Source organism: Schistocerca piceifrons, chromosome 6, assembly GCF_021461385.2.
Source record: "Schistocerca piceifrons isolate TAMUIC-IGC-003096 chromosome 6, iqSchPice1.1, whole genome shotgun sequence".
Taxonomy (NCBI): Eukaryota; Metazoa; Arthropoda; class Insecta; order Orthoptera; family Acrididae; genus Schistocerca; species Schistocerca piceifrons.
Genome location: NC_060143.1, coordinates 568,683,638 through 568,711,153, shown reverse-complemented (window position 1 = coordinate 568,711,153; position 27,516 = coordinate 568,683,638). Strand labels below are relative to the sequence as shown.

General features: G+C 44.6%; 2 non-coding genes across 2 annotated transcripts; one reads left to right on the top strand and one right to left on the bottom strand.

The window, feature by feature from the left end:
• Positions 1–2,707: 2,707 nt before the first annotated feature.
• On the top strand, positions 2,708–2,791 carry Trnas-gga. Its single transcript is given in 2 exon segments — positions 2,708–2,747; positions 2,757–2,791. It is a non-coding gene; the product is annotated as a tRNA-Ser (tRNA).
• Positions 2,792–10,184: 7,393 nt separating this feature from the next.
• On the bottom strand, positions 10,185–10,268 carry Trnas-gga. Its single transcript is given in 2 exon segments — positions 10,185–10,219; positions 10,229–10,268. It is a non-coding gene; the product is annotated as a tRNA-Ser (tRNA).
• Positions 10,269–27,516: the final 17,248 nt, after the last annotated feature.

The following is a 27,516-nucleotide window of genomic DNA, read 5'->3' as shown; positions in this document are numbered from 1 at the left end:
AGCGGTCGCGCGGTTCCATTCTGCAGCGCCTAGAACCGCTCGGCCACTCCGGCTGGCAATCCAGGTTCTGTTTACAGCATCGTGATGGTCGCATCGGTGATCGGCGAGATCGCGATGAACGCAAATTGGAAGCGTGTATTCGTGATCGCCAAACTGGCGTATCACCCGGTATGATGGTATGGGGTGCCATTGGTTACACTTCTTCGTCACCTCTTGTTCGCATTGACGGCACTTTGAACAGTGGACGTTACATTTCAGATGTGCTACGACCCGTGGCTCTACTCTCCATTCGATCCCTGCGAAATCCTACATTTCAGCAGGATAATGCACGACCGCATGTTGCAGGTCGTGTACGGGCCTTCCTGGATACAGAAAATGTTCGACTGCTGCCCTGGCCAGCACTTTCTCCAGATCTCTCACCAATTGAAAACGTCTGGTCAATGGTGGCCGAGCAACTGGCTCATCACAATACGCCAGTCGCTATTCTTGATGAACTGTGGTATCGTGTTGAAGCTGCATGGGCAGCTGTACCTGTACACACCATCCAAGATCTGTTTGACTCGATGCCCAGGCGTATCAAGGCCGTTATTACGGCCAGTGGTGGTTGTTCTGGGTACTGATTTCTCGGAATCTATGCACCCAAATTGCGTGAAAATGTAATCACATGTCAGTTGTAGTATAGTATATTTGTCCAATGAATACCCGTTTATCATCTGCATTACTTCTTGGTGTAGCAATTTTAATGACCAGTAGTGTATATTCAGGACGATTCAAAAGTGAAAGGACAAATAAGCTGGAGCCAAACTCCACCGACAAACTTTCAGTTGTAGTAGCACGGACGAAAACAAGAAAAAAAATCTCTCGTAAACATGGGCTCTAAAGCGCTGTCCTTCAGAGCTACGAGCACGTCTTCGTATTCAGTACTGTGAAATAAATCTCCTCAGCTGCAAGCTCTATAGTATCTTACTTTTGATAGGTGGTACTATGGATCAAAACAATGAAAAATGTGCAGTGAACATGGATTCTAAAATGCATACTTTCAGGGCTATGGACACTTGTTCATCTTCGCTACTTTGTAACGTATGTCACGTAGTCAACAAGTGCCCATAGCTCTTAAGCCTGCGCCGGCCGTTGTGGCCGAGTGGTTCTAGGCGCTTCAGTCTGGAACCGCGCTGCTGCTACGGTCGCAGGTTCGAATCCTGCGTCGCGCACGGATGTGTGTGATGTCCTTAGGTTGGTTCGGTTTAAGTAGTTCTCAGTTCTAGGGGACTGATGACCTCAGATCTTAAGTCCCATAGTGTTCAGAGCCATTTGAACCATTTTCTTAAGCCAGCGCCAGCCACAGTTTGCCGAACTGCACTCGGTGCAATGTACGGATCTCGTGTGGGTCAACGTTCGGCCCATCCGGGCTTTGTTCGTTCCGTCGCGGAAGTGCTCAGTGCGTCGCTGCAGTACATGTAGTCTGCGACACCGTTCCTTCTGGCATACGATACGGTATTTTTCGAAGTGCCGCCGCTGTGTATTCCGCGCTATTTGTTTGTGGTTTAAAAGACGTGACAAACAACAGTGGTTGTTGCATTGCCACATGCACTCAAAGCAAGGGCGGATTAAAGGGGGGAGGGCAGAGGCGGCGACGCACCCTCTCCCAGTTAGTTGAAACTAAATTAAAATTTGCGCCAAAGTTACGCACGCAAATTTAGAGTCTTGATCAGTGAGTGGATAGTCATTTAATTCAGTACTCCCCAAGCCACCTTACTTTGCGTGTTCAAACTGTAAGCACCGAACATGCGCTTTACCCACATTGTTGTCATTGCTACTATTGTTAGACTGCTTGCTCGGAATCCAGGATCATATCCAAAAAGTTTCAAAAACTCCTGCACAACAGGCTGAATTGTCCACTATGTTTTCCTCGTCTCTGAGGATTCAGCAGAGTTTACCTTGTGAATGGTTAACTTGTTCCGGCAACTTTCTTCCCTAAAAAACAGAAGACAACCTGTGACTCCTTGCGTATTATGTTGAACAGTGCTTTTTGTTCCTAGTTAATTTCGGAATTAATGTTAGTAAAGTAACATTATTTGAGATTACGCTCAAATTTTTACACGTTTTCGTCCATAATGGACTGTTTTTAATGCTGCGACTGTAAAGCTAAATTAGAAAGTACAGAGTATTTCTACATCAACTGTTATACTTGTTAAGCACGAAGTATTTTGATGTTCACCCATCATCTTCGAGTGGTAAATGGATCAAACTAACTGATGAAACTAAACTAGTTTCGCTGTATTTACTTAGGCAGCGAAAAGTGAGATTTTGTGGATACACGTTGATGTAATGAATCCTCTTGAGCGAACAACAGTGTACACATCCTTGAATTTTTCCGAACGTCTATAGCCGGGCCGAATAACAAAGTGGTTGACAGTGCCGCACAGTTTTCCACTGTAGGAGGCGAAGCCGTCGGATCGTCGATGCGTGTGCTCACAATGTGGTTGTAGCAGCAACAGCTATGCGGTTCCACACTGCACTACGTTCTCACGCCGCCTTTTGACGTGCTGTACTGAGTTCGCTTAACAGGATCGTAATATCTTTGTGGCTTAACAAACGCACTCCTGCGTATGAAATGATATCGTGTTCCTATTATTTCTATAGCACAACAAATGCGACGGGAAGCGCATTGTCTTTCACAATAACCAGAATGAATCGCGTCGAGCCGGCCCGAGTGGCCGAGCGGTTAAAGGCGCTACAGTCTGGAACCGCACGACCGCTACGGTCGCAGGTTCGAATCCTGCCTCGGGCATGGATGTGTGTGATGTCCTTAGGTTAGTTAGGTTTAAATAGTTCTAAGTTCTAGGGGACTGATGACCACAGATGTTAAGTCCCATAGTGCTCAGAGCCATTTGAACCATTTGAATCGCGTCGTATTCTGTACGAAAGATGAACAGAAATGGATCTAAGTCGTTCAGGTGAATACAGTAACAACAACATTAAAATAATACAGACTTCTTGAGTACTTACCAGTCACTGAAGTTTGCATGTAGATCGTCGTACTTGTACAGAGGAGTAGCTCTTACTAATGAGATGATATTTATTGTACAAATGTCGTACACCCCATTCAGTCAAAAATATGAAACACCAACCGAAAACAAGGGCTAAATGCCACTTAATTGAGAATCACATTCTTCCTCCACACTATCGTTGAGTTCTGGTCCGTGGAAGAGTCGCTGGAATTACCAAGTAATACAATTATATTTTCAGTATTAGTTTCTAAATTTACTTCACTTTTCCATGTTTCCTTAATAACCGTTTCTGTGTAGTGTACAACATTACTCCACTACTCTGGCGTTATTTATGTCACTGCTTCCTCTAACATTCTTTCAATTTGTTATTTGTTGGCACATAATGTTTAATCTGTGTCCAAATCATTTCGATGGTGTTGAAGTGGTACTGGTATGGTGGAAGTCTAAGAACCATGTGGCCATATTCTTTAGCTACCTCTACCTCGTCCGCAGCGTACTGTTGAAACTGTTGTTTTTTTTTTCACAATCTCCACGAGCTCCGCCTTACTTAAATCGTCCTGAACTTTCACGCAGTAGCGTTTCAACCATTCAACAATATCGGCTTTTTTCGTTGCCACTGTCGAAGCTTTATCCTTAATCACAGAATGGTACCGGGCATTATTCATTACAGTGACAGCCGGTCGATTTAAGTTTTCCCGTAGTTGCTCTTAGAACCACTTCAGAGAACTATCGTGGTTCATTTCCTCGTGGTACTCATTTGTTTTCCTCGATTTGTAAACGAGGAGACCGTTAGGTACGAAACCAGATGCAGTTGCAGCATTCAAGACAATAATCCTTGCGCCCTTTTTCACGTGTATAACAGAACTTCCACTTAGACTATGATCTGTCCAGTTTTTCTGACGGAGATTCGAGTTCTCCCTCCGGCATGGGTCCGTGTGTGTCGTTCGTAGCGTAAGTTAGTTTAAGTTAGATTAAGTAGTGTGTAAGCTTAGGGACCGCTGACCTCAGCAGTTTGGTCTCATAAGACCTTACCACAAATTTCCAATCTTTCTGATGGAATGACCGGCAATTATACACGTTTCATCGAGCCTCACAATGTCTTCAAACTTCACTTTAACGATATCTCTTAAAAATCGACAATGTCACGCTCCGATCTCATCTCTCTCTCCATAATATTTTTTTTGCACCGAAAACCGAGGGCTCTGACATCCATTACTAAAGAAGTCTTGCTGCCACTGAATAACTCTGCCTTGCTAAGAGTAACGCAAAACTTTTTTTTAAATAGTCGGATGTCCTTTCCTTTCGTGATATCCATATATGTGGCGACGAACATCCATCTTGCTAAAAAGAGTCCAAGTTTGTTGCTTGTGGCTCTGTCGCGGGCGTCCGTAGTTTGGATGAACCAGGCTCTTCCTCTTCTGTATTTTCCTAACAAACGTTGACGACAGGATTTTTGTGTATCTTCGTGTACGGTCCTTTGGACTGCCTTTGTTAGAGGCGATACAGTCGCACAATTGTCTCTCTCTTTCTCGAAATATTTCCGCACGGAACACACAATCTCGCGTGTCTGACCCCGCAAAACATGAGCAGATCGCTGAACTTTCCGTTTAGCAGCCACTCTTTTTTTGCACACTTCCACGGCAAGCTTCAGACGTTCTACAGAGCAACATAAATTCGCCCCACCGAGAAACAAAGCATGCAATGAAACGGACCACAACTGTTTACGCGTGACACCGACCGCGAGCGTCGTCTGCAACTGGCTACAGTAGCCGCTACATGTAAACAGCTACACGTCAATAGCACCGTCAGTCTGATCCGGGTACATATGAGGGACACTCCAAAAGAGATTTACACTATTTTTGTAAAAATACAGTTTTCATTCTGCATGGGTGAAAGTTTTACAGTGTGTAGATACATCCTTCCTGCTTGTTTTCAAACTTAGTTCAACCTGTTCCCGTGAGTGGAGCCGTAACAGCATGTTTTCAGAATGGATGCTACACTTGACGTTCGTCAGAAGGAACGTACTGTCATATAATTCCTGTGCTGTGGAAACGAGGCAGTGGGAAACATCCTCAAGAGGTTGAAAAAGGTGTATGGAGATGCTGCTGTCGATCGCAGTACAGTAAGTCGGTGGGCAATCAGGTTACGTGATGATAGCGGGTACGGCAGTATTGAGGATTGTCCTCGCAGCAGCAGGCCTCGTACTGCACACAATCCAGACAATGTGCAGAGAGTTAACGAATTGGTGACTGCTGACAGACGCATCACAATGAACGAATTGTCACGCTACGTTGGGATAGGGGAAGGAAGTATTTGCAGAATGCTGAAAGTGTTGGCGTTAAAAAAGGATTGTGCCAGGCCGGCTCCCAGGATGTTGACAGTGGCTCACAAAGAAACAAGAAAAACGGTATGCAGCGAACGTTTGGAACAGTACGAGATGAATTTCTTGGAAGAATTGTGACAGGTGATGAAACATGGCTCCGCCATTTTTCATCAGAAACGAAGAGGCAATCAGTGGAGTGACATCATGCAAATTCACCCAAGAAAAAAAATTCGAAACTACACCTTCTGCTGGAAAAGTTATGGCTACGGTGTTTTTCGATTCCGAAGGACTCTTGCTTGTGGACATCATGCCAAGTGGAACCACCATAAATTCTGAGGCATATGTGACGACACTGAAGAAACTTCAAGCTCGACTGAGTAGTGTTCGGCAAAAGCAGGATGTTTTGCTGTTGCACAACAATGCATAGCCACATGTCAGTAAAAAACCATGGAAGCGATCACAAAACTCGGATGGACAACACTGAAACACTTGCCTTACAGTCCTGACCTGGCTCCATATGTCTATCATCTCTTTGGGAAACTGAAAGACTCTCTTCGTGGAACAAGGTTTGAAGATGATGACTCCCATGTGCACGCTGTCAAACAGTGGCTCCAACAGGTTGGTCCAGAATTTTACTGTGCGGGTATACAGGTGCAAGTTCCAAGATGGGGTGAGGCAGTTGAGAGGGATGGAGATTATGTGGAGAAATGAAAATTTTGTTCCTAAAGGATGTATCTTCACGCTGTAAAACTTTCAAACACATCAGTTAGGGATCATCTACATTTGTACAAAAAACGGGAAAGCACGAAAACTCCCACTTACACAAAAATGCGAAAAGAAGAGCTGCGGAAGCTTGCACATTATTTCGTTATTGCCCTAAACTGTACGTAATTACGTACAAAATAACAAAATTCCACAAAAACAATTCTTTCTTTTGTCAGATAAGTTATGCATCTTATTATTATTACTGTTGCTATTATTATTTGCAGTGGATGTAGGTGTATAAACTTGTTGATAAGTATGACAGTTATATGGGAGATGCTATTAATTTCACACTCTCAGATTTACCTGAATCTAAAAATTTGTGAACGCCCAGAATGTATACTCACAAGGCGCCACTATACCTCTGTTTCACGCAAGTATGTGCACCTATATTTATGAGTGTCACGTAAAAATAAAAAAATAAAAATCACTTACACAGGTCACACTAAACGATGCACGGTCATATATGAGGGTCACTCCAAAAGAAATGCACACTATTTTTCTTTTCAATCCATCTTTTATTCTACATGTTTGAAAGTTTTACAGCGTGAAGATACATCCTTTAGGAACAAAATTTTCATTTCTCCACATAATCTCCATCCCTCTCAACTGCCTCACCCCATCTTGGAACTTGCACCTGTATACCCGCACAGTAAAATTCTGGACCAACCTGTTGGAGCCACTGTTTGACAGCGTGCACATGGGAGTCATCATCTTCAAACCTTGTTCCACGAAGAGAGTCTTTCAGTTTCCCAAAGAGATGATAGACATATGGAGCCAGGTCAGGACTGTAAGGCAAGTGTTTCAGTGTTGTCCATCCGAGTTTTGTGATCGCTTCCATGGTTTTTTACTGACATGTGGCTATGCATTGTTGTGCAACAGCAAAACATCCTGCTTTTGCCGAACACTACTCAGTCGAGCTTGAAGTTTCTTCAGTGTCGTCACATATGCCTCAGAATTTATGGTGGTTCCACTTGGCATGATGTCCACAAGCAAGAGTCCTTCGGAATCGAAAAACACCGTAGCCATAACTTTTCCAGCAGAAGGTGTAGTTTCGAATTTTTTTTCTTGGGTGAATTTGCATGATGTCACTCCACTGATTGCCTCTTCGTTTCTGATGAAAAATGGCGGAGCCATGTTTCATCACCTGTCACAATTCTTCCAAGAAATTCATCTCGTACTGTTCCAAACGTTCGCTGCATACCGTTTTTCTTGTTTCTTTGTGAGCCACTGTCAACATCCTGGGAGCCGGCCTGGCACAATCCTTTTTTAACGCCAACACTTTCAGCATTCTGCAAATACTTCCTTCCCCTATCCCAACGTAGCGTGACAATTCGTTCATTGTGATGCGTCTGTCAGCAGTCACCAATTCGTTAACTCTCTGCACATTGTCTGGATTGTGTGCAGTACGAGGCCTGCTGCTGCGAGGACAATCCTCAATACTGCCGTACCCGCTATCATCACGTAACCTGATTGCCCACCGACTTACTGTACTGCGATCGACAGCAGCATCTCCATACACCTTTTTCAACCTCTTGAGGATGTTTCCCACTGCCTCGTTTCCACAGCACAGGAATTATATGACAGTACGTTCCTTCTGACGAACGTCAAGTGTAGCATCCATTCTGAAAACATGCTGTTACGGCTCCACTCACGGGAACAGGTTGAACTAAGTTTGAAAACAAGCAGGAAGGATGTATCTACACACTGTAAAACTTTCACCCATGCAGAATGAAAACTGTATTTTTACAAAAATAGTGTAAATCTCTTTTGGAGTGTCCCTCATATGTACCCGGATCAGACTGACGGTGCTATTGACGTGTAGCTGTTTACATGTAGCGGCTACTGTAGCCAGTTGCAGACGACGCTCGCGGTCGGTGTCACGCGTAAACAGTTGTGGTCCGTTTCATTGCATGCTTTGTTTCTCGGTGGGGCGAATTTATGTTGCTCTGTAGAACGTCTGAAGCTTGCCGTGGAAGTGTGCAAAAAAAGAGTGGCTGCTAAACGGAAAGTTCAGCGATCTGCTCATGTTTTGCGGGGTCAGACACGCGAGATTGTGTGTTCCGTGCGGAAATATTTCGAGAAAGAGAGAGACAATTGTGCGACTGTATCGCCTCTAACAAAGGCAGTCCAAAGGACCGTACACGAAGATACACAAAAATCCTGTCGTCAACGTTTGTTAGGAAAATACAGAAGAGGAAGAGCCTGGTTCATCCAAACTACGGACGCCCGCGACAGAGCCACAAGCAACAAACTTGGACTCTTTTTAGCAAGATGGATGTTCGTCGCCACATATATGGATATCACGAAAGGAAAGGACATCCGACTATTTAAAAAAAAGTTTTGCGTTACTCTTAGCAAGGCAGAGTTATTCAGTGGCAGCAAGACTTCTTTAGTAATGGATGTCAGAGCCCTCGGTTTTCGGTGCAAAAAAAATATTATGGAGAGAGAGATGAGATCGGAGCGTGACATTGTCGATTTTTAAGAGATATCGTTAAAGTGAAGTTTGAAGACATTGTGAGGCTCGATGAAACGTGTATAATTGCCGGTCATTCCATCAGAAAGATTGGAAATTTGTGGTAAGGTCTTATGAGACCAAACTGCTGAGGTCAGCGGTCCCTAAGCTTACACACTACTTAATCTAACTTAAACTAACTTACGCTACGAACGACACACACGGACCCATGCCGGAGGGAGAACTCGAATCTCCGTCAGAAAAACTGGACAGATCATAGTCTAAGTGGAAGTTCTGTTATACACGTGAAAAAGGGCGCAAGGATTATTGTCTTGAATGCTGCAACTGCATCTGGTTTCGTACCTAACGGTCTCCTCGTTTACAAATCGAGGAAAACAAATGAGTACCACGAGGAAATGAACCACGATAGTTCTCTGAAGTGGTTCTAAGAGCAACTACGGGAAAACTTAAATCGACCGGCTGTCACTGTAATGAATAATGCCCGGTACCATTCTGTGATTAAGGATAAAGCTTCGACAGTGGCAACGAAAAAAGCCGATATTGTTGAATGGTTGAAACGCTACTGCGTGAAAGTTCAGGACGATTTAAGTAAGGCGGAGCTCGTGGAGATTGTGAAAAAAAAAACAACAGTTTCAACAGTACGCTGCGGACGAGGTAGAGGTAGCTAAAGAATATGGCCACATGGTTCTTAGACTTCCACCATACCAGTACCACTTCAACACCATCGAAATGATTTGGACACAGATTAAACATTATGTGCCAACAAATAACAAATTGAAAGAATGTTAGAGGAAGCAGTGACATAAATAACGCCAGAGTAGTGGAGTAATGTTGTACACTACACAGAAACGGTTATTAAGGAAACATGGAAAAGTGAAGTAAATTTAGAAACTAATACTGAAAATATAATTGTATTACTTGGTAATTCCAGCGACTCTTCCACGGACCAGAATTCAACGATATTTATTTTTATTTATTTATTTATTTATTTAACCTGATCAGATTAGGGCCATCAGGCCCTCTCTTACATCGGACCAGTGTTCCACACATGCAGCATTTCACACATCAGAGTAACATCATGAACATAGTTTAAATGAGAAAATTAGCTTACTCTAGTGACAATATGAATAAAGACTAGTGACTAAGACCTAATAAAGTAAATGCGGAAGTATTTTTACAACAGTTGCTATACATACAGATTATGATAAAAGCAATAATAGTGTGGAGGAAGAATGTGATTCTCAATTAAGTGGCATTTAGCCCTTGTTTTCGGTTGGTGTTTCATATTTTTGACTGAATGGGGTGTACGACATTTGTACAATAAATATCATCTCATTAGTAAGAGCTACTCCTCTGTACAAGTACGACGATCTACATGCAAACTTCAGTGACTGGTAAGTACTCAAGAAGTCTGTATTATTTTAATGTTGTTGTTACTGTATTCACCTGAACGACTTAGATCCATTTCTGTTCATCTTTCGTACAGAATACGACGCGATTCAAATGGTTCAAATGGCTCTGAGCACTATGGGACTTAACATCTGTGGTCATCAGTCCCCTAGAACTTAGAACTATTTAAACCTAACTAACCTAAGGACATCACACACATCCATGCCCGAGGCAGGATTCGAACCTGCGACCGTAGCGGTCGTGCGGTTCCAGACTGTAGCGCCTTTAACCGCTCGGCCACTCGGGCCGGCTCGACGCGATTCATTCTGGTTATTGTGAAAGACAATGCGCTTCCCGTCGCATTTGTTGTGCTATAGAAATAATAGGAACACGATATCATTTCATACGCAGGAGTGCGTTTGTTAAGCCACAAAGATATTACGATCCTGTTAAGCGAACTCAGTACAGCACGTCAAAAGGCGGCGTGAGAACGTAGTGCAGTGTGGAACCGCATAGCTGTTGCTGCTACAACCACATTGTGAGCACACGCATCGACGATCCGACGGCTTCGCCTCCTACAGTGAAAAACTGTGCGGCACTGTCAACCACTTTGTTATTCGGCCCGGCTATAGACGTTCGGAAAAATTCAAGGATGTGTACACTGTTGTTCGCTCAAGAGGATTCATTACATCAACGTGTATCCACAAAATCTCACTTTTCGCTGCCTAAGTAAATACAGCGAAACTAGTTTAGTTTCATCAGTTAGTTTGATCCATTTACCACTCGAAGATGATGGGTGAACATCAAAATACTTCGTGCTTAACAAGTATAACAGTTGATGTAGAAATACTCTGTACTTTCTAATTTAGCTTTACAGTCGCAGCATTAAAAACAGTCCATTATGGACGAAAACGTGTAAAAATTTGAGCGTAATCTCAAATAATGTTACTTTACTAACATTAATTCCGAAATTAACTAGGAACAAAAAGCACTGTTCAACATAATACGCAAGGAGTCACAGGTTGTCTTCTGTTTTTTAGGGAAGAAAGTTGCCGGAACAAGTTAACCATTCACAAGGTAAACTCTGCTGAATCCTCAGAGACGAGGAAAACATAGTGGACAATTCAGCCTGTTGTGCAGGAGTTTTTGAAACTTTTTGGATATGATCCTGGATTCCGAGCAAGCAGTCTAACAATAGTAGCAATGACAACAATGTGGGTAAAGCGCATGTTCGGTGCTTACAGTTTGAACACGCAAAGTAAGGTGGCTTGGGGAGTACTGAATTAAATGACTATCCACTCACTGATCAAGACTCTAAATTTGCGTGCGTAACTTTGGCGCAAATTTTAATTTAGTTTCAACTAACTGGGAGAGGGTGCGTCGCCGCCTCTGCCCTCCCCCCTTTAATCCGCCCTTGCTTTGAGTGCATGTGGCAATGCAACAACCACTGTTGTTTGTCACGTCTTTTAAACCACAAACAAATAGCGCGGAATACACAGCGGCGGCACTTCGAAAAATACCGTATCGTATGCCAGAAGGAACGGTGTCGCAGACTACATGTACTGCAGCGACGCACTGAGCACTTCCGCGACGGAACGAACAAAGCCCGGATGGGCCGAACGTTGACCCACACGAGATCCGTACATTGCACCGAGTGCAGTTCGGCAAACTGTGGCTGGCGCTGGCTTAAGAAAATGGTTCAAATGGCTCTGAACACTATGGGACTTAAGATCTGAGGTCATCAGTCCCCTAGAACTGAGAACTACTTAAACCGAACCAACCTAAGGACATCACACACATCCGTGCGCGACGCAGGATTCGAACCTGCGACCGTAGCAGCAGCGCGGTTCCAGACTGAAGCGCCTAGAACCACTCGGCCACAACGGCCGGCGCAGGCTTAAGAGCTATGGGCACTTGTTGACTACGTGACATACGTTACAAAGTAGCGAAGATGAACAAGTGTCCATAGCCCTGAAAGTATGCATTTTAGAATCCATGTTCACTGCACATTTTTCATTGTTTTGATCCATAGTACCACCTATCAAAAGTAAGATACTATAGAGCTTGCAGCTGAGGAGATTTATTTCACAGTACTGAATACGAAGACGTGCTCGTAGCTCTGAAGGACAGCGCTTTAGAGCCCATGTTTACGAGAGATTTTTTTTCTTGTTTTCGTCCGTGCTACTACAACTGAAAGTTTGTCGGTGGAGTTTGGCTCCAGCTTATTTGTCCTTTCACTTTTGAATCGTCCTGAATATACACTACTGGCCATTAAAATTGCTACACCAAGAAGTAATGCAGATGATAAACGGGTATTCATTGGACAAATATACTATACTACAACTGACATGTGATTACATTTTCACGCAATTTGGGTGCATAGATTCCGAGAAATCAGTACCCAGAACAACCACCACTGGCCGTAATAACGGCCTTGATACGCCTGGGCATCGAGTCAAACAGATCTTGGATGGTGTGTACAGGTACAGCTGCCCATGCAGCTTCAACACGATACCACAGTTCATCAAGAATAGCGACTGGCGTATTGTGATGAGCCAGTTGCTCGGCCACCATTGACCAGACGTTTTCAATTGGTGAGAGATCTGGAGAAAGTGCTGGCCAGGGCAGCAGTCGAACATTTTCTGTATCCAGGAAGGCCCGTACACGACCTGCAACATGCGGTCGTGCATTATCCTGCTGAAATGTAGGATTTCGCAGGGATCGAATGGAGAGTAGAGCCACGGGTCGTAGCACATCTGAAATGTAACGTCCACTGTTCAAAGTGCCGTCAATGCGAACAAGAGGTGACGAAGAAGTGTAACCAATGGCACCCCATACCATCATACCGGGTGATACGCCAGTTTGGCGATCACGAATACACGCTTCCAATTTGCGTTCATCGCGATCTCGCCGATCACCGATGCGACCATCACGATGCTGTAAACAGAACCTGGATTGCCAGCCGGAGTGGCCGAGCGGTTCTAGGCGCTGCAGAATGGAACCGCGCGACCGCTACGGTCGCAGGTTCGAATCCTGCCTCGGGTATGTTTGTGTGTGATGTCCTTAGGTTGGTTAGGTTTACTTAGTTCTAAGTTCTAGGGTACTGATGACCTCAGAAATTAAGTCCCATAGTGCTCAGAGCCATTTGAACCATTTTTAAACCTGGGTCCATCCGAAAAAATGACGTTTTGCCCTTCGTGCACTCAGGTTCGTCGTTGAGTACACCGTTACAGGCGCTCCTGGCTGTCATGCAGCGTCAAGGGTAACAGCAGCCATGGTCTCCGAGCTGATAGTCCATGCTGCTGCAAACGTCGTCGAACTGTTCGTGAAGATGGTTGTTGTCTTGCAGACGTCCCCATCTGTTGACTCAGGGATCGAGACGTGGCTGCAAGATCCGTTACAGCCATGCGGATAAGATGCCTGTCATCTCGACTGCTAGTGATACGAGGCCGTTGGGATCCAGCACGGCGTTCCGTATTATCCTCCTGTACCCACCGATTCCATATTCTGCTAAGAGTGACTGGATCTCAACCAACGCGAGCAGCAATGTCGTGATACGATAAACCGCAATCGCGATAGGCTACAATCCGACCTTTATGAAAGTCGGAAACGTGATGGTACACATATCTCCTCCTTACACGAGGCATCACAACAACGTTTCAATAGGCAACGCCGGTCAACTGCTGTTTGTGTATGAGAAATCGGTTGGGAACTTTGCTCATGTCAGCACATTGTAGGTGTCGCCACCGGCGCCAACCTTGTGTGAATGCTCTGAAAAGCTAATCATTTGCATATCACAGCATCTTCTTCCTGTCGGTTAAATTTCGCGTCTGTAGCACGTCATCTTCGTGGTGTAGCAATTTTAATGGTGAGTAGTGTATTAAAGGCTCGTGGGAAGCTAATCTCAAGAAATGCTTTATGGATTTTAATGAGGTTTTCAGTAATAGACAACTGTCATGTCCAGTGATGAAAATGTTGATCTTGAGCATTGATACACATATAAAGTGATTCTGGAGAAACTGCACTGAACATTGAATTACGTCTGGAGTTACCGACAGTACAAGACAATGTTATAATGCATTTCGTGGCTTCGGGAGTCGTCAGTATTTCCTAATAGTCGTTTACTTTAATTTTCGTCACAGATAAATGGAAAGAAATGTTAAGTTTGGTGAGTACGCATACTATTTTGTGTTTTCTGAATGACCGTTCCAGTGATATTTGAGTGTATCTACAGTCCTATAAACAAAACAGGGACCAGTTATGCTGGTTTTGGGAAACACACAACAAACATTGATAGACCAAGAGTGTTGGTTTCATCAACTGCACTGGCGTCCAAAATTAAAGCAACACACGGAAATTTTGTTAAGTTTCTGTTTATTTTGCCACAAAACAGTATAATCATGTGTTAGTAAAGTCGAAACTATAGCCGGCCGGGGTGGCCGAGCGCTTCTAGGCGCTACAGCCTGGAACCGCGTGACCGCTACGGTCGCAGGTTCGAATCCTGCCTCGGGCATGGATGAGTGTGATGTCCTTAGGTTAGTTAGGTTTAAGTAGTTCTAAGTTATAGGGGACTGATGACCTCAGAAGTTAAGTCCTATAGTGCTCAGAGCCATTTGAATCATTTTTAGAAACAATACACAGAATACGGAACGTAAATAACTGCAACGTGCATAACGGTAAACAAAAATGTTCTTCGTGTTGTCCCAAGTTAACAGATTTTCACACGCATTCTGATAACTGGTTAATGTGCTCAGTATGGGGTGTGACCACCTCTGGCACCAATTCAGGCGTGACAACAACGGACATGCTGTGAATGATGCTATCAATCTCATGTTGAGACAATAACGCCCATTCTTCCTAGAGAGCTGCCCACAAGTCTTGGAGAGTGGTTGGTTGATGCTGATGTGATGCATCCCGTCACCCTAGAGCACCCCAGACATGCTCTATGGGATTCAAATCGGGAGAGCGAGCAGGCCACGCCACGCGTGCGATATCTTCCGTTTCCAAAAATCATCAACCACTGTGCACTATGAGGTCGAGCATTATCATCCATTAACGCGTAGTCTGGGCCCACAGCACCTCGCAACAACCGTGCGTGAGATCCCAGTATCTCCTCATGGTACCTGACAGCAGTTAAACCTTGCTGATTCACCCGTACAATTTCATGAACAGGTGTTCCATTGGTCAACGTAGTCCCTGCCCACACCATTGGGGATCCTCCTTTCATATCGGTCTCTTTCCATAATGTTAGGGGCCCGAAATCGTGTTCCACGCCCTCCAGATGCGAATCCGTCGAGAATCACTCTCCAGGCCAAATCGGGACTCATCTGTGAAAAGAACATTGACCCACCGTTCGGCCGTCCATGCGGAACGTCGACGACTCCACTCTAGATGTTCCCTTCTGTGAGGAGACGCCAGAGGTAAACGGACAGCAGGTTTCCACCAATAAAAGCCACTCTGCTGAAGCCTTCTCGAGAAAATACGTCCAGGCGATGCTGCGAGGACAGATTCCTGTTGCAGTGCAGTAATAAGGCAGCCAAATAGCTCTCCATTCTTTCTGGTGTCACACGTGATCGGCCCTGCTCAGGTCTCCGGGATATAATTTCGGTCTCTATAAACTGTCGCCTCATCCAAGAAACAATAGAACGATTCATGTGAAGCCATCGGGCCTCAAATAAAAGCGACTCTTCTGGTCCAGAGCGTATACCAATTAGGTTCGTTTCGGAGTATGTTGATGCATTAGCTCCATACTTAACAATCATATACAAACGTTCGCTCGACGGAAGATCCGTACCCAAAGACTGGAAAGTTGCACAGGTCACACCAATATCCCAGAAAGGTAGTAGGAGTAATCCACTAAATTACGGGCCCATATCGTTATCGTCAATATGCAGCAGGATTTTAGAACATATATTGTGTTCGAACGTAATGAATTACCTCGAAGAAAACGGTCTATTGACACATTGTCAACACGGGTTCAGAAAACATCGTTCCTGTGAAACACAACTAGCTCTTTATTCAGTGCTGAGTGCTGTTGACAAGGGATTTCAGATCGATTCCGTATTTCTGGATTTCCGGAAGGCTTTTGACACTGTACCACACAAGCGGCTCGTAGTGAAATTGCGTGCTTATGGAATATCGTCTCAGTTATGTGACTGGATCTATGATTTCCTGTCAGAGAGGTCACAGTTCGTTGTAACTGATGGAAAGGGAAATAGCAGTTTGTTGCTTTAATTTTGGACACCATTGCACTCTGAGCGAGCGTGGATTATCGAGTGACAATTAGTGGATATTGAGAAGATTGATTTGCACGTAGTCTGTAAATCGTGATTCTTCCTTAAACAAAATTTTGCATAGACACGCCGTATCACCTCGCACTTCTCGTAAATAAAATTCTCTCAACTGTAACCAGTTTTGGAACCCAATGCCATGAAGCTATAGATGCAGCGAGATGTGAAGATGGTGAAATGCGATGGAATGTAGTATTCGTTTGGCTGTCCCGGCTCGTACTTGGGAGATGATCCTTAGTTACATTAGCACTGTGTATTCCTTCTGTTAAAATATTAGTTTATTTTCTTTTTTCATCAGTTGCTCTTCTTTTCCCTTGCCGGAATTTATTAGTCACGCTTCCAGCTCTAGAACTCTTTTGTAATATTCACAAGGACAGATCGCGAATGCTTGGCACGATCTGGATACTCTTTAGCAGACAACCGCACTGCTGCTCTAATAGTTTGATGTGACCTGGAATTTGGTGACATTCGCCATAAATAATGTTCACTTTTCGACATTCGTACGTATTGTGAATGTCTAAACAGCTTTAGGAGCATTTCATTGTTAAAACAACAGAACTCGGGTCGATGGGATCCAAGCGCACAGGTAAACACAAGCGCAATACCGGAGTTGTGTGTTTGCTGACATATGATACAACAATGGTTCAAATGGCTCTGAGCACTGTGGGACTTAACATCTGACGCCATCACTTCCCTAGAACTTAGAACTACATAAACTCAACTAACCTAAGGACATCACACACATCCATGCCCGAGGCCGGATTCGAACCGCTCGGCCACAGCGGCCGGCGATATGATACACTACGGCAGACGTTTGTGGTACCTCTCTTACTGACGACGGGGCAGTGGTTCGCGGCGTTGTGATCTTCATGCTATTTGGTCAAATCGCATACGTGTTATTTTGTTGAAGTTCTCTTAGAAGCTTTATTCAAATGGTACAGGAAAAAAAATGTATATACACTGAAGCGCCGAAGAAACTGGAATACGCATGCGTATTCAAATACAGAAATATGTAAAAAGGCAGAATACCGCGCTGCGGTCGGCAATGCCTATGCAAGACAAGTGTCTGACTCAGTTATTAGATCAGTTACTATTGCTACAATGTCATATTGTAGGGATGTAAGTGGCTTTGAACGCGATGATATAGTCAGCCCACGAGCGATTGGACGCAGCATCTCCGATGTGGCAATGAAGTGGGGATTTTCCCGTACGACAATTTCACGAGTGTATCGTGAACTTCAGGACTCCCGATCTTCAAATCTGCGACATTACTGCGGCCGGAAAAAGATCCTGCAAGAGCGAGACCAACGACAAGTGAAGAGAACCGTACAACGAGACAGAATTGCAACCCTTCCTCAAACTGCTGCAGATTTCATTGCTGGGCCGTCAACAAGTGTCAGCGTGCGAAACATTCAACGAAACATCATCGATATGGCCCACTCGTGTACCCTTGATGACTGCACGACACAAAACTTAACGTCTCGCCTGGGCGCGTCAACACCGACATTTGCACTGTTGATGACTGGGAGAAACATGTTGCCTGGTCGAACGAGTCTCGCTTCAAATTGTACCGAGCGGATGGGCGCGCACTGGTATGGAGGCAACTTCACGAATCCATGGAACCTGCATGTCAGCAGGGGACTATTCAAGCTCGCGGAGGCTCATTAATGGTGTGGGGCACGTGCAGTTGGAGTAATGTGGTACCCCTGATACATCTACATACGACTGTCACAGGTGACACGTACTTACCCATCCAGCAGGACAATGCGACAACCCACTCGTACGGAATTGCTACAGAGTGGCTCCAGGAACACTCTTCTGAGTTTAAACACTTCCGCTGGTCACCAAACTCCCCAGGCGTGAACATTATTGAGCATATCTGGGATGCCTTGCAACGTGCTATTTAGATCTCCACCCCGTGCTACTCTTACGTATTTATAGACAGCCCTGCAGGTTTCATGGTGTCAGTCCCATCCAGCACTACTTCAGACATTAGTCGAGTCCGTGCCACGTCGTGTTGCCCCATTTCTGCGTGCTTGCGTGGGAGCCCTTCACGATATTGGGCAGGTGTACCAGTTTCTTTGGTTCTTCAGTGTTGTTGCTTTAGGGGAAAAAACAAAGTCGGTATTGTAATTCGGACACTGAAACGATAAAAACTACTTGCGAATGTCAGAAAATTCGCCGTATGGTCCGCTAAAACTAGTCGAAAAGCGCAGCTCGGTAGTTTTTTTTTTTCATTCTGAATAGATATGGGATGGTCTCTCTCATCTGACTCAGCTTGTATATACTGTTATCTCTACGGTATTTAATTGGCGTTTGCAGTGACTTCTCGTGGTCAACTACGGAGAAGGCATTATCTGGAGGGAAAAGTAATGACGTAAACAGCCGACGCAACTCCAAATAGTAGCAAAAGCTTGTCTAGGAAATACGTTGGACCCAATGGTCTAGCGGAAACGTGAATGCCTGAAATCCAAAAGGTCGGAGCAAAGTATCCCAATAGGACCACGGGTTTTTCAGTCTGGCTTTTAACGTGGCACTTATCTCTCAGTGATGTGGAGATCAGCCCAAACAACACGTGGCTCTGATTGCACGTTAAACTGTACGTCATCTTTCCCGATTTGGATAACTGGCGAAAGCTAGGGACACCCAAGTCGTTGAAGTCACGTCCAGTAGAAACACTTGCTGCAGAACACTAAGCCACACGAAAATAATGTTTCCAGCAACTATTCACAGCGGATGGTCAGAAATGGAAAGTTTGCAATGGTTGAACCGTGATTTATTTTCAAAGGATGTTTTTAAGAATTTATTTTATTTACTAGCGATTCATCAAGAACATTAACACAATTTAATCACACTATGTAAGCATGGAAGTAGTTACCAGGAAGTAACTGATGAAAGCATAACCAAATTCCTTTTAACAAATGGGAATTTTATTCACTTTAATAGTGCCTAAAAGCATTTTTTAAAAGAAACAGTTTAAAAATTATAATCAGAAAGCACCCTCTAAATATCAAAGTTACAATTTATTCAGAGGCAGAAAGAAACAAGTTTTGACTGTATGAGCTTTCGGGCAGACAACCTTCCCGCTCCCTTTTGACACGGCCGCAGTTACGACCGCTCACAACAGCCTCTGAAAGACTACACGGGTGCAAATCTGCAACACAGCAGATAACTTTAAACTACGAGTTTTAACAATTTACACAAGGACACAAACTGTGCACCCCCGTCCCCCCTCCCCCTCCTCCCGTAGGAGGGATGGAAATGGTACAAATCACTAACAATTAAAATATTAACCTTGCCACCGAAGGTGCAACTTGATTTTAACTTCTAAGAAAAAGTCGTACGGTTAAAGGTTGGCAACTTTATATACTAAAATGATCATTTACATAAAAGCCCATGAAATGCAATGTTATGTAAAATTCTAAAAGGTTGGCTAAACAATAGTTAAGATGCTCTACAGTACACAGATACCGCCTCTCAAGATCATAGGCAATAATATCAAAGTTTCCAAAGATCAAAACATATTTCAGGTATTAGGCCAAACTCCAAGCAATAAATTCGTTAACACACCAAATACGACAAACATGACAGACGCAGCTACTAACGTACGGTAGATTGATAGGGAGATTACCGAACAACCCAAACCGCTGGTTGCTCTAACCCGCCCCTACGCAGAAGGGAAAAACGGACCACTCAATTTATAAACAACCACCTTCCCGCGGGTGGGCAAACGGAGAAGAATGGTGGAACGACCCCAAAGCAAAACGGCTGGTGACTTCACCAAGAAAACAAGTAGAATTTAACAAGAGTAAATCAAACAACATATCACCAACCACGTAACTTCTAATAAACTGCGATTTCTCGAGGAGACCTGGGGCAGCACCCTCAAATCGCTCTCCCGAACCGTCCGCTGCCAGCCGCTTCAACTGACGCAGGAAGGCGCGCCGATCTCCCGTCTCACGGAGTCGCAGCTCGCACCGGCCAGTCTGATGTCGTGAGTTGACTCCTGTTGCTCTCGTGTCGACCGCGATGTCACTATCCCTCGCTATACGCTGCAGCCCACTGGACTCACGTGGCGATCTCACATGCGTCGACGCTCAAGACGGACAAGTCATCTTGTGTCTCAGTGCGCGACCGACCAACCGATAGATCTAACCGCCAATGACCATTGCCTGAGCAAAGTCGAGTAGACTGGCGGCCTAATACGTAGACTCAGACGCAGGAACTAAGCCCCGACTGGGCGAACACTCGCTGAGTTCTCTTATTGGCGGAGTGCAAAGACTCTCATTTTGCCGGCTTTGAAGGTTGATCCGAAAGACATACATACTAGCACTTCGAACGACAGACAGACACTAACTGCCTAACAAATGCGGAAATGCGGACGAGAGACAGACTAGCAATCTGGGGACGAGAGACTGACCCAGACTGCCCCACTGGCGAGCTTATAGCGCCCCTTAAATGCACGTGAACAGGCAACCTTTCCCCTTTCCCACCAGAGGGAGACACCAAAGCTGCGATTGCCACAGCAGCCAGAAACGGAGGCCGACTGCTTCACATTACGCGCTGCGGCGCGCTCTTCAAAACAGCAGTTTTTACCAGGGCTCAGTGGCGTTGTAGGGTACATTGTACTGAGCAGTAAAGGTTCAGAATAAAATTCGGTACGTTGCTCCGTTTACGATTTAATTAGTATTGAAGTTAGCCGGTCAGGCGTAAACTAAAGTAGCCCGCCAGAGACAGTGTCGCCAAACGCGCTGTTCGCTTGGTTTCCTCAAACCCAACAAACGCAGCTTTTGCCCACCTATCTCAAATTTATAACTTCCTAAAATGGCACATTTTAATAGGTAGCCCACGGACAACAGACGTCTGGGCAGTGAGCATTTTACAGAGTGTAAATGCTTGAATTTGGATGCGCAACGACCTGATTGGCTAACGCCAATAGTACTTAAACTGGACACGTCGTGACTTATCGAATTTTTTTCGTAACAGTTATTTCTCAACGCAACCTACTCCGCAGCGCCCTTACAAGCTTTTCAGACTGTTTCTGACTACGCTTAAATTTTTTTTCTGTACATACAATAAATTAAAGTTCCCAGCCGAATTTCTCCGTCTATCTGTGAAGGATAATATCAGGTAATACAGTAGGGATTTTTATATACTTCTCACTAACAGATATCCTGATTCATGAGGAAACATTGTGTATATGCGCTCAATAAGTAATGCTGCACATTTTTTTCTCTAGACCGGTTTCGGTTGAAAAAGATGCGGAGTTTGTTGTGGGACATCGTGGAATATTCCCGCTTCGATCTCTATAGTTCCATGAAGATCCGACAGGTTGCGGCGCTATACGTAGCTTTCAAAATGGTGTCTCTAATGGAGGTCCGTTCCCAGCAGAGAGCTGTCACTGAGTTTCTATTGGCGGAAAACCAGAGCGTCGCAGATATCCATAGGCGCTTACTAGAATGTCTACGGGGACCTCACAGTGAACAAAAGCGCGGTGAATCGTTGAGCGAGGCGTCGGTCATCGTCGCATCAAAACCGTGCGAACCTGTCTTACCTCTGGCGCGCGTCTGCGACTCGTGCAGTGTTGGAACGTGTGGACACTCTCATTTGAGATCATCAACGGACCGGAACCTAACACTCCGCTGCACGACTGTACGTCTCTGTCGGTAGTGCTGACACACGCGTCCACCAACTGCGGTACTCGGAGATGTCAGCCCGCTGGGCTTCTGGCCGCGTAGCACAAGGCCGTCAAGAGCAACGAGGGCGCACTCGGTGGGAGGCAGTACATGGATGATGGTGAGGTTGCTGATGCAGTTACACTACTAGAGTGGCACCATGTGGGCATACGTGCCCTCCTACCAAGGTGGCGCAAGGCTGTCTTACTGAACGGAGGCAATGTTGAAAAATAGGGCTCTGCAGCCAGGGGAGTGGGGAATAACAAGGAGTCTTGGAACCCAGAATAAAACCACCCGGTTTATATGTATATGGTGAATCTCGTAAGACGTAACACCCCCTTTATTCCGGGGGCGATTGCACGTATCGGCATGCGGTTTTCGGCGAATCATAGCGGACTATGGGGCACATACTTTGACATACGTTGGTACATGCACAATAATCACAACGTTTATATTGACCGAGATAATGAGGCAAGTACATGTGTTTTAAATGGGACGCTATACTTATTTTACCATCCTTCGAACGCTCTGGAAAAGACGCTTATAGTGATGTAACGCATGTTGCTATTGTGATTCAAACTTTGCTTAAAAGAGGGCGGATGAGGATTTACCTACGTAGCGTAGACCGTGCATGCTGCATAGAGCACGGCAACTCGGCCTGCACCGGCCGTGGTGGCCGAGCGGTTCTAGGCGCTACAGTCTGGAACCGCGCGACCGCTACGGTCGCAGGTTCGAATCCTGCCTCGGGCATGGATGTGTGTGATGTCCTTAGGTTAGTTAGGTTTAAGTAGTTCTAAGAGACTGATGACCTGAGAAGCTAAGTCCCATAGCGCTCAGAGCCATTTGAACAATTTTTTTGAACTCGACCTGCGGGTCGCGCGAGTCATGTTAACAGTCTGCAGCCGCTTCCGACCGCCTCGACCTTCAATCGTACAATGTTTCCCAGCGTCTTTTAAGCGAGGTTTGAATCACAATAGCAACATGCGTTACATCACTATACGCGTCTTTTCCAGAGCGTTCGAATTATGGTAAAAAAGTATAGCGTCCCATTTAAAAAACATGTACTTGCCTCATTATCTTGGTCAATATAAACGTTGTGATTATTGTGCATGTACCAAAGTATGTGCCCCATAGTCGGCTATGATTCGCCGAACACCGCTTGTCGATACGTTCAATCGCCAACGGAATAATGGGGGTGTTACGTCTTACGCGATTCACTCTGTATGTGTGTGTGTGTGTGTGTGTGTGTGTGTGTGTGTGTGTGTGTGTGTGTGTATGTGTATGTGTGTGTGTTGCAGTACTTGCTGAACCACCCTATCGCTACACCATACAAGTCGTCCGGGTGTAGATGCCTATGCTACAAATGCCAAGCCGGGGCCAGTCGCAGTGTGTGTAAAGGATGTCCCTCTTAAGAATCGTCAGACACTTTTTGTGCGGTGTTTCAGCAGATATCTGCTATTCTGTTTTTTGCAGTGTGGAGCTGGAGTCAGCCAAATAAACACTGATCATCCAAGTTTCCTGCGACGTCCAGTGTCAAGGGAAAGCTTAGGTTTGTTTACAGTTACATACAAAATGATTTTTAATGTGGAATTTCACGTGCGCATTCGATAGAGCATCCAAATTAGTATAGTGCGATATTCGTTTTATCGATATTTGTAAACTGGACAGTAAAACTTGAAGAATAACCAGTACTCCAGCAGCAGCTGAGCAGCGCTGCTTCATGGCGGCAGCAGACATCATGCATGAGGCAGAGCCGGACACCAGGCTAGAAGGGGCAAATGGGACAGGGAAGACGTCAGGGAGGAAGGTGTACTGAGCTTTCGGTGTCTGTTGTGCTTCCTGCTGCTTGAATACCGATCGAGAGCAATCCATGTAACCCCAGTAGTAATAAAACGTAATATTACATCCCTTTCAAGGCAATATTGCGAAATGGCCAGGTTTTTCGATTTCCACATTCCTAACACGAGAATATGTATTAGCCGACCACAATATTATTGCATCTGCGAGTGAGGCCGCCTCTGTCAGTTTTACGTGAGTTTTTGTCGTGATGGTGCACGAGAACACGCTGGAATACTTGACACCATACACAGAACCGTTTTGAAATCATTCACAGTGCCATGCGATTTCCTGCCACCACTGTACTCGTTTATTGTGACGTCACCGCGTGTTTCCAACAACGGCCACGGGAAGCCAAGTGCAGTAACATCGTGGTCAGGTAATACCGTATATCACAAACGTCTGGGATTTAAAAAAGTATAGAACAAAATAAACGAAACACATTTAATTTAGCTTAATTACTGCATTTAACGGAGGGCAACGCAATTCCTAACAAAATAAGAAACCAACAAATTACTTACTTACTGCCATAGCAGCTTTCTTTCACTGATTTGCAATCTGTAATCAATAATGAGCTTACTTTTCTACTTTATTATTGATTCTTCACTATGAACACATGATCCATGAGCAGTCAACAAATAATAAACTGAAGAGTCGAGGAAAATGGTACACCTTCCTAACTTTGTGTAGGGTCCCCGCGAGCACGCAGAAGAGCCGCAAAACGACTCCACTTATCTCTGAAGCAGTGCCGGAGGGAACTGACACCATGAAAGTTGCAGCGCTGTCCATAAAACCGTAGGAGTAAAAGGGGGTGGAGATCTCTTCTGAACAGCACGTCGGAAGGCATCCCAGATGTGCTCAGTAATGTTCAAGTCTGGGAAGTTTGGTGGCCGGCGCAAGTGTTTAAATTCAGAAGATTGTACCTGGAGCCAGTCTGCAGCAATTCTGAACGTGTGCGTAATCGCGTTGTCCTGCTGGAATTGCCCACGTCGGTCGGAATGCACAATGTACGTGAACGGATGCAGGTGATCAGACAGGATGCTTACGTATGTGTCACCAGTCAGAGTCATATCTAGACGTACGAGAGGTCCCAAATCACTCCAACTGCATGCACCCCACGCCATTACATAGCCTCCACTAACAGTCGCCTGCTGACATGGAACATTAGGACCAACAACACGAGCATAGACGGTATTACCCCAGCAATTGGTGGTCCACTGGTGTTGGTAATCTGTCAAACGCATAAATTGGGGTTTCACGGAAGCCCATTAATTTTCGGCAGTACGATCTGGCACGCCTGTGCTGAAAAACTTTGAGTCGTCTGTGAACAGAGTGTCTTCAAGAAACCCAATAGGTTGGTCTAATGACAACTAGCCGAAAGAGTAGCTAATTGGCCTTGTCCTCTACCGAAAGCTTTTGGTGCAAGTCCAGCGGTACGGATGCATTTTTGAGCCTTTCAAAACGTGATGCCCCGTACTGCGTAAGATTTGTGTCACCAGCGAACGTCCGTATACTCCTGTACGGCTTTGTTTGCACGATATCCAACACAGTGGCATTATTTCGGGTTCGCAAAGGCATGTTTCGCTGGTCGCAAATCCCCAGTGTTGCGAGCTCGTTGTGCTACGGTCCGAAACGTGTCCACACAAGGGTGACTCCCTTCTCGTTGCGGATACCTCTCAACGTAAGCCCGAGCTGTCTCCCTGGCAACCCCGCTACACGAGCCCAAACGAACAGTATTCGTATTACTGAATCTTGTCAGACTGCTGCTGCTACGCAGCCGCTCTCACAGTACTGATTACTCTCCATGTTTTGCTGTCCCTCTTAATACGTACCGCTAAAGTGAATATCGCAGCAGACTAATCTTGGAGCGCTCTGTCGTATGTAAATTCCGCGTTAAAAATCAATGTATCTGTAACGAGAGACAAACCGATTTTTTCCGTTGAAACTGCCCGTTACAGAAATCGTGTAAGGAGCAATATTTGTTTATGTTGACTCCAGCTACACATTGAAAAAAATTGCAAGCTTCTGCCCAAAACACGAGAGAAAAACTTTCTGTTTACATATACCATGCGACTTCTAGCTGCCGGAAAGAGACGAATGAAACAATTGTAGACAACTCCACGCATACCATATTTTTCGAGATAGTCTCTCGTCTCATTCTAACGTGAAAGGTGTGAGTGCTTCAAGACGATTTGTGTGAGAAAATAAAGCTGTACTCCGTATAGTCTACATTAAAAGATACAGTGTCAAACACAGGCATGTTGAAGAATGAATTCAACATTAATTACTGCAATCAATGTCAGTTCTGATCCAGGAAGACTTAGTAACGGCTGTGTCTGATCTGCCACCACTATTCCTAACACGGGAATAACTGCTGAAAGGAGTGATGACGTAATAGATCTTAGAAGGAATCGCCAGAAGAATAAAAAATAAAAAATGAAATTTTCGCTCTGCAGTGGAAGGTAAAGGTCCCGAGTTCGTCTCCGTCCCTCACACAGTTTTACTCTGCCAGGAAGTTTCAAGAAATAAAAAGTCTAACTTTACAAAAAATGAACTTATTCGCAAGAATCAGCAGCTTTCACTTAGTTAACACTGGACAGACATGAAATCTGCATTTAGATCTCACCTGCTTGACTCATGTGCAGAAAGGCGCCCAGTATTCTGTTGCATCCATTGTCAATGAGCTACCACAGGAATTAAAAAAAAAGAAAAAGCCTTTGCAAAAATCTTCGCTCTTTCAAGTCCAAACTGAATAATTTGTTCATGGCTCACTCCTTGAATTCTGTTGGGGAGTCCTTTGGAAAAATTAAGGAGATTCCTGTGTTGTATTGTTGACTATTCTAGTATTTACCCAGTCTCCTGTATTTTGGATAGGACTCGTGTAAATTTTATTTCATCTGTTACAAATTTTTATGACGCTGATTTCATATATTGCCTCGTTCCACGACCATGGGGCTTCAGTCTTCAATGTAGTCTTACATAACTAGTCGTGTAAATTGGAAATAATAAAATAAAATAGTTTCCTAAGCAGCAGATGATGACTGATGATCTGAAAGGTTTTGGATAAGTCTGGAAACAGCCCACAGTTCAGTTTTGTTGGTCTTATCTTCAAGACGTAGAGCCTACTTCAAAACATCAAAGACAGCTGCTTCAGTAGATTTGTTTTTCATGAAAACATTTTCTTTATTAATCAATATTTTATTTTTATTGAGAAGTTAGATAACTTTCATGCATGAGTATTTCGATTATTACATAAAAGGTAGATAATAGTAACACTGGTCTTCAGTTTTTTTGTAAGTTGTGTTTGATCTATTGTGTGAAGTGGCTTTCCTATTGATTGATTTAGATTGAGTGCATATGTGTGCGGTTCGCCAACTATTGTCCCAACAGTTGAAACACTGTCTTCCAACAGCACGCACTCGGAACCATTGCACCCCAGGCCTACTCACATGAACGATAAACTGTCTGTCACCGGAGCGTCATGGATGTCATACGTCTCATTGTTTCGTTACGACGCATTATTTTGTCACAGACCTCAGTATGGATTTCTTCAAACGACTTTAACTTTACACACACCGAAAACTAACGCGTGCATATAAGCATTTTTAAGTTTCCAGCAATCGCTTTCTGATACGTTAACCACGTCTCGTGAAACAACATGCATATTCGCGCCAGTTAATACTACCAGTTTAGTACTATTACCTTTAGACACACTTTTACATTACCTCGGGAACTGACACCAAAGTAATAACAG